Genomic DNA, 16,147 nt, shown 5'->3' on the forward strand with positions numbered 1-16,147 from the left:
AATAAACATTCTTATTGTATAAAACATGTATATACAATATCTTAATATGATTTATGTTGATTATAATTAAAGACTGCATGACAATGTAAAGTCTGTGGACTCCAACAAAATATATGCTGGGGCCTCTTCTGCTTTCCCAACAAATTGACTAGGCCGTCTGCAGGGAAACTGACCATCAGGTTACTAATGTGTGTTAAGTTTCCTCGGTGTGTTTAAGACTGCAATACCGGCTCCTGTCTACAGGGACAGAGCGAGCAAAAAAATAAACACGCTTTACGAAACACAGGTCCCCACAAGGCACTTTTAAAAAAAAGTTGTCAAACTTGGCAGAAATGTTTCTAAAGTGATTTTCTATCATTTGGAAGAAATTACTTTGTGGGGACTTGGGTTCAGGTCCCCACAGTGCACTCAAGTCCCCACAGCGTGAGTGTGTTATCACACCCAAGTCCCCACACGGACAGGCGGACAGACAGACAGACAGACAGACACATACTTTCAGTCCTATCCTTGCACAGTCAGTATCTGTAGCGCTCCAGCATTTTTCCCTCGATCATGGAGTCCTGGACTGAAGAAGGGCAGCAGGGTATCGGGGAAGGAGGCCCCTGAGAAGGTGAAGAGCAGTGATCTGTCATCCACATTGTACACTGAAAACCTGCCCATTTCATAGTCCAGGAAGAGACCGACAGCCCTGGGTGCCACACGGGGGGTCAGGAGGGTGGGAGGGGAGGTGCGAGCTTCATATTTACCATGTTTGAACCACACTGTCCAGAATCCATCTTCAGGTGATAGTGTTGGCACTGCGTCTCTGATAACATACTCATCACACACCCCTAGGCTCCAGGCCATCTTGCCCTCCACCTCCACCTCCCAGTAATGCTTCCCTGCACATAGCCTCTCTATCCCGAGGACAGCAACAAGCCCTTTAAATCTCTGGGGCATTTCTGGAAACTCCTGAGCTCGTTCTCTAGGTCTCACTTTCTTTCCATCCTCAGACAGTATGAGCCATCGATTCACAGTGTCAGGATCCAGAGTCACCTCGGCTGCAAAACAGAGAAGAGATCAAAGCTCAGTAAAGAGCCAATGACAACAGTAATGACACTTCACCCAACCACAGAGCATTCACAACCATTTCTGGAGAAAACGACTACTAGCAGGCTTAATGTGGTGCTGGGACACCTAGTTCTGGGTGCTCAAGACCTCTGGTCCTAGGCCATAACATCGGGGCGGGCAGTATTTCATAAAATAACCGTAACAGAATACTAAATTCAAATAACAAATGTAAACTGGTCCTCGCCGTTAACTGTATAAATAACTAATAATAATACGTCAGTAATTTTAAAGTTTAAAAAAAAAACATTTGAGTGTTTTGGGTATATAGATAGATTTTTATCACACCTTTCGTATTAATATTCAGTGCATTTCCTTATAACCAGTCATATATTATAAGGATCACATTTGCCCCTTCCGCCCTGTCAACTGGTGTAAAGACTACTGTTCAAGTCTTAGGTTCACGTTTGGGTATTTTCCCGGTATTATTTTAGTCCTCTAATCTCTTACCATAATCTTCAAATTTTCTCCCAATTCCTGGAACATTTCAATGTCAATTACATCCAGTTTTCTGAATTCATGCACCACTCTAGATTTTTGGCCCAGGGCTTCATGATGGGTGTCTACTTTCCTCCACAATTTCTTACAATCTCTCTTCTGCCCACCATCATTGCCAGGTCACAGAAGATGGGGAGGGGTCCATAGACATTGTACAATCTTGAAACATTTCCAACAGTGCATTGTCCACTGGCTTATCAAATTCATTCCATTAACATTTTGTATTTGGTTCTTAGACTCCTTCCCAGAATGCTTGTATTTTGAGGTATTGCCACCAGATGTCCAAGAATGTGCCTACCCAATGACACCCCGTCTCAAAGATGCGCCAAATTTCATCAGCTGCACTCTGGTGTGGTAGGTTCAATGTAGTATTTTGAGTTGAACCATTCTAAAGCCTGTCAAAATGGCCACCTCCCGTTGGTACATCATGCTTCATTCCAGTCCTCCTCCTCTAATATTCCTGGGTCTTTGACACATTTTACCCTAATTTGGGTGCACAATGCTTGCAGGTTGTTCAATAAGGATTTGTACAGTTGGGACATCACACGATTGTGCAGAGGAGCAAAGTGCTCCCTGTATTCAAATGGGAATTTCTCATGCATGTAGAGAGTGTTTTTGCAGTCCATGTTTCTTCTGATGGTATCTATCTTGTTGGGATTCTGATAATTCATATTCTTCTTTCAGCTCACTAAATGTTTTGTGGTGGTCTGATCCCCAGACACTCACAATTCACTCAAACATACAGAAAATCACAAAGGGGTCTCCAAGGTAAGTGCACCCTCCCATTCTATCTCACAGTTTGCCAGTCGCAAAATATTATTCACTAAACCTCTAAGGTGAGGCTACTTGGAGGGTGCTCTTTCGCCGTCTAAAGCCCCTAAGTAGCCTCTTGTGCCATTGTCAAAAGCTCCTATGGGGCACCATTCACCCAATCATTACCAAATACTAATTGAGTAGCCTGGTAATACTTCAGATGATCTGACAGTGCTATCTCTCACTGCAAACACCTCTTCGGATTGTCATCATAGCTATTCTAGAATGGTTACCATCTAGTAGTAGAGTGTGTGGGGCACTCTATACTTTCTGGAAATATTTTTCCGGTACCAAAGTGGGGTGTTGCGCCCATTTAGTTAAACAGGATGTATTGCTTTTGATCACCCAGTTTTTGGACCTTTACTGTGGGCGAGTCTCACTACCTGAGTCTCACTCAGTAATTTCATGATAATTGGACGCAGCCTGTTGACCGCCAGTATCAACCTTTTAAGTTAAGGTTGCCACAGCACAGCTGGGGTAAGGTACATATAATGGGTACACATGAACCAGTGTGCACATGAGTATGTGGACTGTGCATGTGAGACTACCATCATGTGGAGCCCGGTATTTGCTCACAGGTAGGCTTGCACAGAATTAACTCTGCAAGGATAGGTAACGACAACCTGGCGTAGGCCTTATATTATTAGTAGGCATGCATACATAGGTCAAGTAGGGTTTACTGCAAAACCTTTAATCCTTTCACTGTATTATACAAACAGGTGAAATCTACCTTAGAGTGCACGGTCGCTCTACACAGTCCAGCAATGTGAGATAATATAAATACCACAGCACTCGAAAGAGAAGTCCGACATGTAAGAGTCCACAAAGTAGGGTTTGTAGAACATCCAATATTTGGGAGTATTTGGTACGTAGAGAATTCAGTAATCCACTGTGAATATATCATCAAAACAACAGTCCAGTAATGTGTCAAACTGGGGTAAAACATGCACACATATTTTGATTCTGAAGGTTCCAATAACGCACATGTACATCTGATGGGACCTCAAGAATTGTTCTATTTGTTTGGCTCAGCATCTAATCAGATACTAGACTTTGTCCCACTTGGTGGGCCAAGTTATTTAGTCAGCTCACTGACAGAAAAAACAAAGGCCTTACCAAACAAAGGGAACAAATAACTGTGACTGATCCATTTCCTGGGAGAGGGAAGGGGTAGCTGTCACATTGCACCATGTCTTGGTCAGCTAATGCCCACTGAACAAAGGAAAAAGGCCAGACATCTAGGGCTGACACAGGAGGGGCTCCCCTATGATATTTCGGTAGGAAGGGATCTGGCAGTGATGTCAGCTATGGATGGACCCGCTGCCCTCAGAGGAGATCTCAACAGAGAAAGCTTGACGGCTCCATTTTGAATTGCCCCAGAATGCTGTGTAGGATGGTTTGGACAGGGTTGCAGGGATGATATGGCATCCTAGGATTGGCCAGCTGTGGCTGTGTAGTGCTAGAGGCACTCTTATGGTTTGACACTGAGTGAAGACCTTTGACTACCATCATTTTAATTGACTTTGGTGTTTCATTTTACCCTTCCGTGAATGTAAGTCCTGTTTCACTTGAAGATTTCTTCATGTAATCTTGCAGTCTTAAAGAGGGAGCTGTCACAGAGTAGAACAGCTTGCCAAGAACAGAGCATGTGGGATGTGCATTTGAAAGCATGAGATAGATAGAGAGAGAGAGAGAGAGAGGTGTGGAATGTACTTTTTGGTCTTGAAGTGCAGTGTTATGAGTAGTAGTGTACAAATGTGCATTGTGTTGTACATTGAGAGATGAAGTATGCAATGCTATAGGCAGTGGTGCACAAATGTGCATTGTGTTGTACATTGGGAAGTATTATGAAGTTCTTAGTATTGGCTTTGACATGGCCTCATGTCATCTTGAATCCTGACTCTGTCTTGTTCTGTGCACACAGGCAGGGCCCCAGATTGCTCAAGTTGTTTATCCACCTTAAAGGTAGTATTCTTTTCTGCTGGTTGTAAGCTTTTGTAAGCTTCGCTGGGATAATGTGTAGGAAGTGTGCTTAGTGCCTTTCAGAGCAGAGATTGTTGTTGCCAGAGAAATGTGTGAAATGTACAGCTCTGTCTCAGAGTCAAAATACAGAGGTCTGGCCAACTTCTGTCTTGACTTTGACACAGACCAGTACGGTCAGCTCAGTTTTTTGTAACAGAAGAAAGGGTGCGAGGTTTCTAGAACGATTGCCTTAGGTTGAGTAAAAGGTATTAAAGGCAGAGGGTCTTGGCAGGCAGCTCAGGAGCTCACTTGTGCGTGCCTATTTAGTTTCCAGTGGCTATGGTAATTTGAGGTGTTTTCTTTGTGATGGAGTGAGTTAGAGTGTACATCCAAAGTAATCATTTGATGGATTTAGTGTCTATATCTTTTGATTTCTTGCAGGACGTCCAGTATTATTTGCTGCTTGTTTATTCATAGTATTATTATTCATGCTTTTAACAGTTGCATTTGCCAAGTGTGTTATTATATTGCTTGCATATACATATATATCTCTGTATACATTTGAATGTTGTTCATTTGACATCTGGGAAAGCCTTTCTGTTAAAGAGCATTGCATAAATAAAACCTCAAGCCTTATTCTGAAAAGAGAGTCTTTGATGTGTTTCATTTTGTAAAGTAAAACCCCTTTCTAGGTGTTGTTGTGTTATATGTCCTTTGCTTTGTCGTGTTTGAGCCACCATGTGTGCGTGGTATTTTGGGAGGGCGAAGCAAGACAGGCTGGCATCTAAAAATGTCCACTTCAAGACAAGGAAGAGGACCCTGGACTTGGAAGGCGAAGACAGCAGAGTCAAGGATAGCTTGATCGAGAAAACAGCTGATGCTCTGCAAAGATGGACTAGGGACCAGAGTAACCAAAAACAAAAGTTACATCACGGCACAAAGGCACAGTGAAAAGAAGCAAAGAGACAGAGCTGCCAAATATATTTGAACAGAAAGGCAGACAAGAGCACCATAATGCCCTGTGTGGGCATTGTTTTCCCTAGTTTACCTTTTCATGGTGCCCTAAGGAAGGATAGGGGTGGCACCAATGTCTTTGCAATGTCTCGTGGGGGCTGCAGGAGGTGAGTGTCTTGTGAAATGTGCCCTAAGTCTCTGGGAGGTTAAAAGCATAACCCCCAGAGTAGGTTAGCAATCATTTAAGCCCTATGAACTGGAGCTTTGCTTTTCAGCTCTGGAGTGTAGGTGTCCCTAGGGGTTGGTCCTATGGCTACATTATGTGTACTGAGGAAAGCAAAGATATGCTCCAATACATGAGATTTAATATTTGAAGATGTTTTATTGACATTGATTAGTAATGAATGCATTGGATGATGCTTATCAATTTGAATGGGAAATCCAAACATGGGATGAATGAAATAGTAAAGTGGTAAACCCGTGACACATTTAGCAGGCTTCCTTTTTATTGTAATCTGGTGACCCCTTAACGAAGACAATAGGCCTGCCATTATATATAATGACAACCCTTTACTGTGATGTTGCATGTGGTATAGGTGGGGGTATTGTTAATATGGGGATAAAAGATATTTACATTGACCTTAAGTAAATATGTGTAATCAAATTGTGTAGTATTTTGTACTGTGTTTGGATTAAATGTACCTATTCCTTTTTTCAAGAAAAACACGGAGTGGCAGATGAGTTATTGAGTGCTGTTGGTGTGTGCTTGCAGATGGAGATTACTAGCCCACACCCCCTCCCCCAAGTAGGGCTTGGACTGCAGTGCTTTCCCACCCAGAGAGAGTCAAGTGCTGCCTTGGTTCCCAATAAGAAGATAATTGTGGACCTGTTACTTATGAACAACTCACGTGCATCACAACTAATAACCCAATTTCTTACAGGAAGCTTTTCTCAGTTATCTATGTCAGAGACAAGACCCTCTAGAAGCATTCCTAGGTTTTTATCTATGAGTCTGTCCTTGTGTATGGTCACAAAGATCCCCAACATCAGAATCTTTCCCTAACTATTTTTAATTGACAGCCCACCTCGCTCTGAGATGAGTCTGTCAGTGGATATATGATTGATTTGGACCAATTAATGTTTCATACATACTTATAATTTTAAGCACATGAGGAATGGAGTAGGATGGGTCCACTCCGGGAAACATCCATTATACTGCAGTCACAACAATGACCTGCCTTTACAATTCAGTCACTATCCCGACAGCGACGTTACTATGTGTTACTTTAACCATAAAGTTGTTACAATGACTTGCTTTAGGGGGCGCTTATTTGGACTAGTGTTGGATTTTTAAGTCCAACACCTTCCCTACTGTTGCGTAGACTGGAGTTACGCATGGTAACGTGGCAGTCGGGGTAGTGACTGCGTTGTAAAGGCATGCACGGTAAATGCATGCGGGGTTCCATCATACAACTGTCCACTCCACATTCTTTTGACAAATGATCTGGCTAGATATTATTGAGGATTAGGTCTTCGATGAACCAGACCACCAATACCTCTTCCTATTCTTCCAGAATTTCGACTATAACTATGTTACGTCTTGAGTAGTTCCCTGCATCTTCGCTACTGTGGTAAGGCAGAGTTTCATTTCCTCAGTTACTTTATCTCCTCTTGCAAAAGTAAGCAATTTGGAGGAGTGTTTCCCTACTGTCTTCTCCATCGCACTGAGCCTTTTAGAAACTTTTCTGCGGTTGGCACGAAGTAGAACAATATCTAAGGAAACTGCATCAATTACATGATACGATTGACTTCAAGGCAGGCCTATTCCTCACACTTTGATTAATGTGACTCAGGTGTTTGAAGAGACTGATGTCATATTTTAGACCCTATCAGATATTAATCACATAACATCAGATAATTTCAGTTCTAAAATGCAAGCAGTGCACATTTGAGACAGCCAAGCAGCAGTGGAGGGCTTTACATGGAAATATGACATCTGGGTTGTGGGGTCCAGAATGATAAAAAGGAAACCTGTATATAATAAGGTTACTTCAGCCCACAGAGAATACGACAGAATAGAGGTTGTTTTACTGCTGCGCCCACACCCGGAGAGGGTCTGTAAAGAAAAGTAAGGGGTGCAGGTCTTTGCACGGCAATGAGGGCTGGGCAAAGCTGCCACAGTGCAGAGGGCTCTGCTGTGTGTAGGGGGCTGTGCAGTGTCGAGGGCTGTGAAGAAGAATTGATGGCTGTGCAGAGTGGGGATGTTTGTGCACTACAGGAGGAAGTGTGGAGAACTTTACAGTCTGGGGAGAATGTATTGTTTTACAAAGAGTGAAAGAATGTGCAAAGCGAGGATCTATGCAGAGTGGTGGGTTAGTGGGAGTGCAGAGGACTGTGCAGCTGGCAGAGTAGCACATGTGTGGAGGTGTGTGAGGGAATGCTGCCAGTAAACGATTGAGGAAAATTCACAGTGGGTGGAGAATGATACAGAAAACAGACACCAGTGCCCTGGCTGTAAGATAGTGAAAATGATGCAATGCTAAGCAGCTGTGTCAAGTGGAGCAGAGGTCTGGGCACATGCATTGGAGTAACAGGCCAAGTCAAAGTGGAGAAAACTGTGTATGATTCACAATTTGAACTTGGCAGGTTTTGTGCAGATCCATCCATGTGTCAACCTATGCAGAGAGGTAGGCTGAGCAGAAAATGGTTGGGGGGAGGGGGTGCAGGTGCATTCATGTGCATGGAGTGAAGGGGTCAGCCACGAGGACTGCTGTGCAGAGTTTGAAGACTGTGCAGTGTAATGGCGCCGCAGAGTGTGGGTGGGTGTCTACTGAGCAGAGGAGGTGACATCTCAGTAGAGTGTGGTGTGTGCAGTTAGTTGGGGTTTTGCTTATAGAGAAAGGCATGAAGTGAGTGCAGCACATGCATAGAGTGGAAAATGTGCTTGGACTGAAGGGCTGGACATGTAGTAGAGGGCTGCGCCATAGTGCCGAGAGTAGAGGGGTAAGCCGAGTGGACAACTTTGTAGAGCTGTGTGGTTTGAGAGTGTGAGCTCTGTGGAGCTGAGGAGTGTGCTGAGTGGAGCATTGTACAGCAAGCTGAGCAATGGCAACTTGGCCAGTGGCAATGGAGGAGAACTAGATGTGCTTTAGGTGGAGGCCTGTGCAGAGAGTGGGGGCTGTGCAGAGAGAGGGGCTGTGCAGAGAGTGGAGGGCTGTGCAGAGAGTGGGGCTGTGAAGAGAGTGGGGGCTGTGCAGAGAGAGGGGCTGTGCAGAGAGAGGGGCTGTGCAGAGAGTGGAGGGCTGTGCAGAGAGTGGGGCTGTGAAGAGAGTGGGGGCTGTGCAGACAGTGGGGGCTGTGCAGAGAGTGGGGCTGTGAAGAGTGTGGGGATGTACTGCAGGTGAAGGACTGTGCAGAATTAGAGTGTCGAGCACCGCTGGAAGCAATGGCCATAGAGTGACATGCGTTTCGGAGAGTGGAACTGAGTTTGCATTTACGCCAATAGTGCAGAGCTATTTTGCTAGTGTAGAACTGGATGGAATGTGAGATTGTGCAAAGTGCAGCATTCCACTGTGGCAGTGCAAAGACTTCAGCCCTGTGCAGTTGGTGTTCCGAGAGTGGTGGTTGTTCTGGGAGTGGATTGCCATTTAGGGTAGATGTTTGCTTTTGCTGGAAATATAGCAGCAATTGTTGGCCAATCTAAAGTAAACAACAGATTAAAACACATTAACATAAACAAAGCAACATAACGGGAACACCACAGAGAAGTCAAAACAGAGAGCAAAACAAGGACCACAATGCAACACTGTGCAGTATTGCAGCACAAAACAACAGTACAAACAACCACCACAACAAAATACCACACAGCAAATATTCATAAAATTCTTGTCACACATAATCACCTACAGAATCCTATTTTTATAATACAGTGGTAAACGATGTTTGCACCAAGCACTCACTGCCTTAATGTACCACCAAGGACGTGAAATAACATTAGTCAAAAGTGTTTTGTGTTCCACACAGGGGTTCTATATAGTGTATAGAAAGTAAAATGCTCTGCTTTTACATAAACCAATGGCTGTATTGGTAGCTTCTAGTCTATAAGATCCACAATTAAGTCACCACAGACCTAGCAGCACCACTGACCTCAGCATCTGTGCAGACCCCATCAGCACCACTGATTCCAGCAGTGCTGCAGTTACCAGAAATGCTACAGACCTCAGCAGCTGTCGTGTAGTTCCTACTAATCCGTAGGATCTGCGCATTGTTTGGACAACATAAACTAAGGGCTTGGTGCCTAGACTGATTCCGGACACCCCTGCAGGATATGTTGGCCTATAGACCAGCTAGCTCACAGTGCCACTGTAAGCCCACCTACCCTACCAGGGAGCGAACAGTTTCTTGCAACCACTGAAAATACCAACCCTGAACTCTGCAGGAATCTTGGGAACAGTACAGAACCGCTCGCTCAGTCACTGGTGCTCACTTGTTCTCAGAGAAATATACAGAGAATACACACTGGGGCGTTTTCAATATATTATTGAGCCAATGTTATTCTTGTATTAAGTGCATGTGCTGCAATGATTAAGAGACAGAAGCAAATGAAGGAGATTACAAGCACCAAAAAAGTGAATGGTAGATACATTTCTACCACGGTGCTGAAGCAATGAATATATGAAGGCATATATGCAATATGGTAATCTAAAGTTATTTTGAAATTGGAATATAGGGTGGCTATCGATACAAAGCAGAAATAAAAACTGCTCAAGCCTCTTATTGTGAGGGAAAGATCGTGTCAGCCGCTAGCTCCCCCAGAGAAATCTTTCTCATTGCCAAAAAGCTACTTAAAGTCCCCGGCCCCTCGGCCCCACCGTATACCTTAGGTCTCCACTGTACTGAATTGGACAAACATTTTTCCATTAAAGTACAAAATATCCTTAATCATCTCCCCTAAAAGACAGTAACATCTCAATCAAGCATATGAATATTGGTGGGCATCCAGTGGAACATGAACTGGAGACCTTCCTCATGATGACTCAGGAAATTTCCTAGCCACATTGTCATCAGTAAAAAGAGGGTCACCACTAGACCCCCCACCTTCTAACATCTTGAAATTGGTCGGACGAACAATTTCCCCCACTGCCACCTGCCTGATCAATGCTTAATTTGCAATGGGCATGGTCCCTTCTAAGTGGAAAAGGGCAATAGTAAAAGCGCTGTTAAAAAAATCCAACCTGGATCCAGCCGACCTGGGCAACTATCGCACTATTTCGCTCCTTCCTGGAATCAGCAAGATAGCAGAGAAACATGCCAACCACATTCTCTCAGAGTTTCTCGAAACCAACCGTGTTCTCCACCCCACTCAAATGGGCTTCTGCCCCTGTCAAGGGACGGTAACCGCCATACTATCAGTGGTGGAAGAAACTAGAAATATTCTTGATGCTGGAGGGGCAGCAGCCACAATCCTCCTCGACCTGAGCGCGGCCTTCGACACGGTGAACCACTGTGTCTTGGTTCACCGCCTCAGGAGCGCAGGAGTGGCCTGAACAGCTTTGTTATGGCTAGAATCCTTCCTAGAAGGAAGATTTTTCCAGTTCTTTGAAGGCGGCGCCAACTCACAGCCCATCCCCCTACAGTATGGAGTCCCGCAGAGATCTATGCTGAGCCCCACTCTTTTTAATGTTTACATGGCCCCACTGGCAGATGTTGTATCCCCCTTTGGGATTCATATGGTGACATACGTCGACAACACACAGCTGCTCATAGCTCTGAGCCACTGCAACCAGCAGACTAATGACCTCCTTTCCTGCCTCGAGGAAGTTGCGAAATGGATGAGTCATTCCCACTTGAAACTTAATGATGAAAAGACCGAGCTCATGATGCTCGGCAATTCTTGAAGTTCTTTATCAAGCACCATGTGGCCTTCCTCTATGGGTCTGGTGCCAGTTCCCAAGACAGAGATTAAAAGTCTGGGAATATAGCTAGACCAAGACCTTACTTTTATAGTACAGGCTAGGAAGACTGCCGCTTTATGCTATGGCCTGATGAGAATGATCCGCAAAATCCTCCCCCTCCTACCTTTCCAAGCAAAAAACTACTGATCCAGGCTTTAATTTTGATTAGGATAGATTACGGAAATGCCCTCTACTTAGGGGCCCCGAATTTAGTGATCGCGAAATTGTAGGTCGTAAAAAATTGTGCAGCAAGGCTACTTACTGAGACCCCCAATGGATGCTCAGCAAGGCCCGCGCTACACTCTCTCCACTGGCTCCCGGTGCAAGAGAGAATCAACTTTAAGGCCCTTTGCATAGCCCATAAGTCGCTGGATGGCCATGGACCTCCCATCAACAAAGCCATGATTTGCCCTATAGGGCGAATAGAAAACTCCACTCAGATGAACTTCACCTTGCTGTGGTCCCTAGTATTAAGAAGGCCAGAAGTGGCGGACGGCGTTTCTCATTCAATGCCTCCAGACTCTGGAATACCCTTCCGTTGAACCTCCGCAGGGAACCAAATCACCTGACGTTCCGGAAACAACTAAAGACCTGTTTTTTCCCCTAGGGTATCAACCCTCTAGTTACGGCTTCAGCGCTGGGATGCTCCCGGGTAGCCATGCGCTATATAAATGCCAATTCATTTCAATTCAACGTACTTCTATGATGCGGACCCTACTCTAAGTGTACCTAGAGTGTGTGTAGGTGTAGAGTCAAGAATCTCCCCTAGGGACGATCCAACCCTATTACTTCATGGGAGAGTGTAAAGGACCCTGTCTTGGTCTCGAGTTGGACACACCTCACAGAATGTCAGACCGGTGTATGTTTATTTCTGAGCATGCAGTGACCTTCGATGTCAGTAGAAGTGCCTTCTCTACCAATCTATCAGTATGCCTATTATTATTTATAATAAAACGCAGCCTTCGAAATGTGCATGCTAGATTAGTGATGTGATGGATATGTATGTTATGTTAAGGGCATTTCTAAAGTGCAAACGGTTACCCAAGGGTGTCCTGGTGCTAGCTGCTTTCCTCTGGGCATTGAGGTGGAGGCACATTTACAGGTTAAAGAGCCATGTTTTCAGTTGTTTCCTGAATATTAGGAGATTGGTGGTATTTCTCAAGTGGAAGGGAAAATCGTTCCAGGCCTTTGCGGCACCAGCAATGAAGCTTCTCCCACCCCATGGAACTCTTTTTATGGGCGGTACTGATTCCAACTTTTTCCCCAGGGAGCGAGATGTTCTTTTGGGCTGGTACCACTGCAGCTGCTGCTTGAGGTAATCTGGGCCTGTGCCCTGCAGTGCCTTATACACGATACACAGAGCTTTAAAACATACCCTTTTCCTCACAGGCAGCCAGTGGAGTTTTATGATTTCCTTACCAATTGTCATAAATTTTGGTGTACCGGTGAGCAATCTCGCTGCTGCATTTTGAAACAGTTGGAGCTTGTTCATAAAGCGTTCTTGAATGATTAGGTAGAGACTATTACAGTAATCTAGCCTAGACATGATAAGTGCCGTGACAACTGTCCGCCTACTGTCTGCCGGCAAGAAGTGTAGTATTTTCTTTAAAAAAAAATATTATTATTGTTTTTTGACAAATGAAACATACAATTGAAAAAAAGAATCGTTAATGCACGATATGGGCTCAATAGTGGGCAGCAAGATCTAATGGTGAGCAGAAGATGTTGCAGCAGATTCTCCGATAAGGAACACACGGTTAAACCAACATTTTATACTTACAGATACATGGGTCATTTCTAATACAGTTACCTTTGTTAAGAGTAGGCTATTTATCAGAGTCATCAAGGTCTGGTCTCTGTCCTGTCCTGTGAGAGGTCCATTCCTCCCTCTTCAATGCCTAGATCTAAGCCATAATGCTCTATCCTTGGCGTCCAAATTTTTCGGAATTTCCGAGGGCACCCTCTCGCCTTCTAGGTCACCTTCTCTGTGACCATGTATAGATCCATATTGGACCTCCACTCTGTGAGCGTAGGAAGTCGTTGAGCCCCCCAACACTTAGCTATATCTCTCTTGGCTACTACTAACCCTAGGTTAGCAAACATGAGCTTATGTCGCAGCAGATCAATATCTGTTGCGATGACTAGTAGGAAAACTTTTGCATCTAGCCCAAGCTGAGCTCCAAGGATATCGTTCAATTCATTCACTATCCTGTGCCAATAGGTTTGAATGCGTCTGCACTCCCAGAGGGTGGGTATATAAGTACCGTGCTCCGTGTGGCATCTAAGGCAATCTGGGTTATCTACCCTCCCCATAGAGTGTAAGCGTGCCCTATCAAAATAGGTTCTATGTAGGATCTTGTATTGTATGAACCGCAGTCTCAATCTAATCGCTACTTCACGTGGGTGCATGAGGGCAGCTTCCCAATCAATATTATCTAGTGGGCCTGTGGTAAGTTCCCATTTGGCTCGGAGTGCACCAAGGTTGTCGGGTATATATTAATTTGCATCTTATATGTCAAGGATATGGCTAGGGTCTGGATCTCCTCCTGTAGGAGCCTACTTTCTAATGGGGCATATTCCAGCAGTGTCTCAGTGTCCAACCCCTCAGCGTGCCAGGCATATTTAAGTCTGAGGTAGGCATAGGCTTGGGAATCGTGAAGATGGTATTTAGACTGAAGCGAAGCGAATGAGGCTAGAGAGCCCATCTCCAACAGGTCTCCTATCTTGGAGATCCCTATGAGGTCCCACTTGTTAAAGCCCCTCAGTTTCCTGATCTCAGGCAGTCTAGCACCCTCCCACAAAGGGGTCTCCCGTGTAGGCTTCCCATACCATTTCATCTGCTTTTCTGCACTCTTCCAGGCCGCCAGCACTCTTTGGGTGTCCGGTAGGAGACGCGCACCACCAGCTCCCCCATATATGTAGTGTAATTGAGTGCAGTTTCGGAACTGCAATCTTTCCAGTCTATACGTAGGATGATCTCTTGGCGCATGGTTTCATTTGTTGATGACTATAAGATGGGCTGCTCGATAGTATGCTCTAATATCCGGCAAGGCCAAGCCCGCATTGTATGGATTGCATTGTAACGTTTGCAGCGCTATTCGTGGCTGAGCTCCGTCCCACAGAAGGAGACGTAGTTCACTGTTAATGGCAGTGAAAATAGTGTCTGGTAGTTTGCAATATGTATTTTGTAAAATGTAAAGGATCTGGGGGAGTGTTACCAACTTATACATGGCGGCCCTCCCCATGATGGTCAGATGGAGTTTCCTCCACCTCTTCACATCTTCCTGAAAGTTCAGAATAACTCGTCTAATATTATGTTCCATTCTAGTTATGGGGTCAGTGGTGATATATAGTCCCAAGTAGGCAAATCCTTAAACAAAAAGCCGCAAACAGCTTGGGTAGGTTTGAGGCTCCACTGCCCCGCACAACGGATATAAGGTGGACTTATTCCAGTTAATCTTTTAACCCGCATGGCTGCCATACTCTGCAATATTTGGGGGAGTGTCGCAACTGGGTGCGTGACATAGAGCTAAATGTCATCTGCATATAGTGATATGCATTCCTCGTCCAAAAGACGTGACTCGTCTATGAAGCCACCAAGTCCTTGGCGGGTTCTTCTAACCACACAGGCCAATGGTTCCAGGATGAGGGCAAAAAAAAGGGGAGAGAAGGGGAATCCCTGTCTAGTGCCGCGTTTTATCAGCCAACTGACAGAATCAACCCCATTGATCCGGACTCTAGCCTCAGGTGCGTTATATAACAGTGCCAACCCCTCTCGGATCACCGGACCAAAGCCCAACTTTTCCAGGGTGCACCTCATAAAGGGCCAATGAATCGTGTCATACGCCTTCTCGGCAACAAGCGAAAGGAGCAGATGGGGGCTATCTCGACACTATACCATGTCCATCCAGTTAGCTAGACAGCATAAATTAAAACGCGTGGCACGCTTCGGCATAAAGCCTGACTGATCACTATGTATTGGGGGGGGTAATAACTGTCAGGAGACGCAGAGCAAGTATTGTTGCCAGAATCTTTGTCTCAATATTGAGCAGGGATATAGGGTGATATGACCCACAGTCATCTGGGGTTTCCCCATCTTAGGAGTGACTACCACTGTGGCCACATGGAGGTCCTGTGGCAAAATCCCTTGTTCCTTTGATGCCTCGAACATCTTAAGCAAGTGTGGTGCCAGAAGTGTGCTATTTAGTTTAAAAAATTGACTCGGAAGACCGTTAGGACCCGGGGTTTTGCCTGCTTTGTGCCGGCCAATGGCTTCGGTCACTTCTTCTAGCGTCAAATCCCACTCTAAACTGTCTCTCTCCTCCTGTGAGAGTGAGGGTAGATCAATTGCATTTAAGTATTGATGTATTTGTGGCTCCTCCGTCTGGGGTTTGGCTGCGTATAATGCAGTATAGTATCTTGCAAAGGCCCCCACTATAGCCTCGGGTGTGGTATGTGTGATAGTTCTTTCTTTAATAGACATAACCCATCTAGTCTCTAGTTCCCTCCTTCCTAGCCACACAAGCAATTTCCCTGCTCTATCCCCTGTTTCATAGAGCCGATGTTGTGTTGCCTATTGTTGTGCCCTCACCTCGTTGGTCGCAAGCGCTAGATAATCTCTTTTAGTTATTTCAATTAGGGGAAGGGTATAATCGGTCAACGTGGTAGGGTCGCTTCCCTCTAGGCTTAAGAGTGTGTGTTCTAAATCTTTAATCTCCTGGGCTTCACGTTTTTTTTTGTGGGCAATTATATTTTGCGCTTTATCGCTGAGTACCGTCCTGTATGCCTCCCACAAAGTGACCGCCGATTGTACCCAGCCTTCATTCTCTCGAAAATAAAGTTCGAAGTCCACCCGAAGC

The 16,147-nt window shown here is 45.0% G+C and overlaps 1 pseudogene across 1 annotated transcript in view; it reads right to left on the reverse strand.

The window, feature by feature from the left end:
- Nucleotides 1-287: 287 nt before the first annotated feature.
- Nucleotides 288-16,147, reverse strand: part of LOC146869465 (E3 ubiquitin-protein ligase TRIM39-like) — a 253,821-nt pseudogene continuing 237,961 nt past the window's right edge. The window contains exon 7 of the transcript XR_014959819.1: nt 288-1,040. The product of XR_014959819.1 is annotated as an E3 ubiquitin-protein ligase TRIM39-like (transcript). The remainder of the gene's footprint in view (nt 1,041-16,147) is intronic.

Source organism: Triturus cristatus, chromosome 1_1, assembly GCF_964204655.1.
Source record: "Triturus cristatus chromosome 1_1, aTriCri1.1, whole genome shotgun sequence".
In the NCBI taxonomy this organism is placed as follows: Eukaryota; Metazoa; Chordata; class Amphibia; order Caudata; family Salamandridae; genus Triturus; species Triturus cristatus.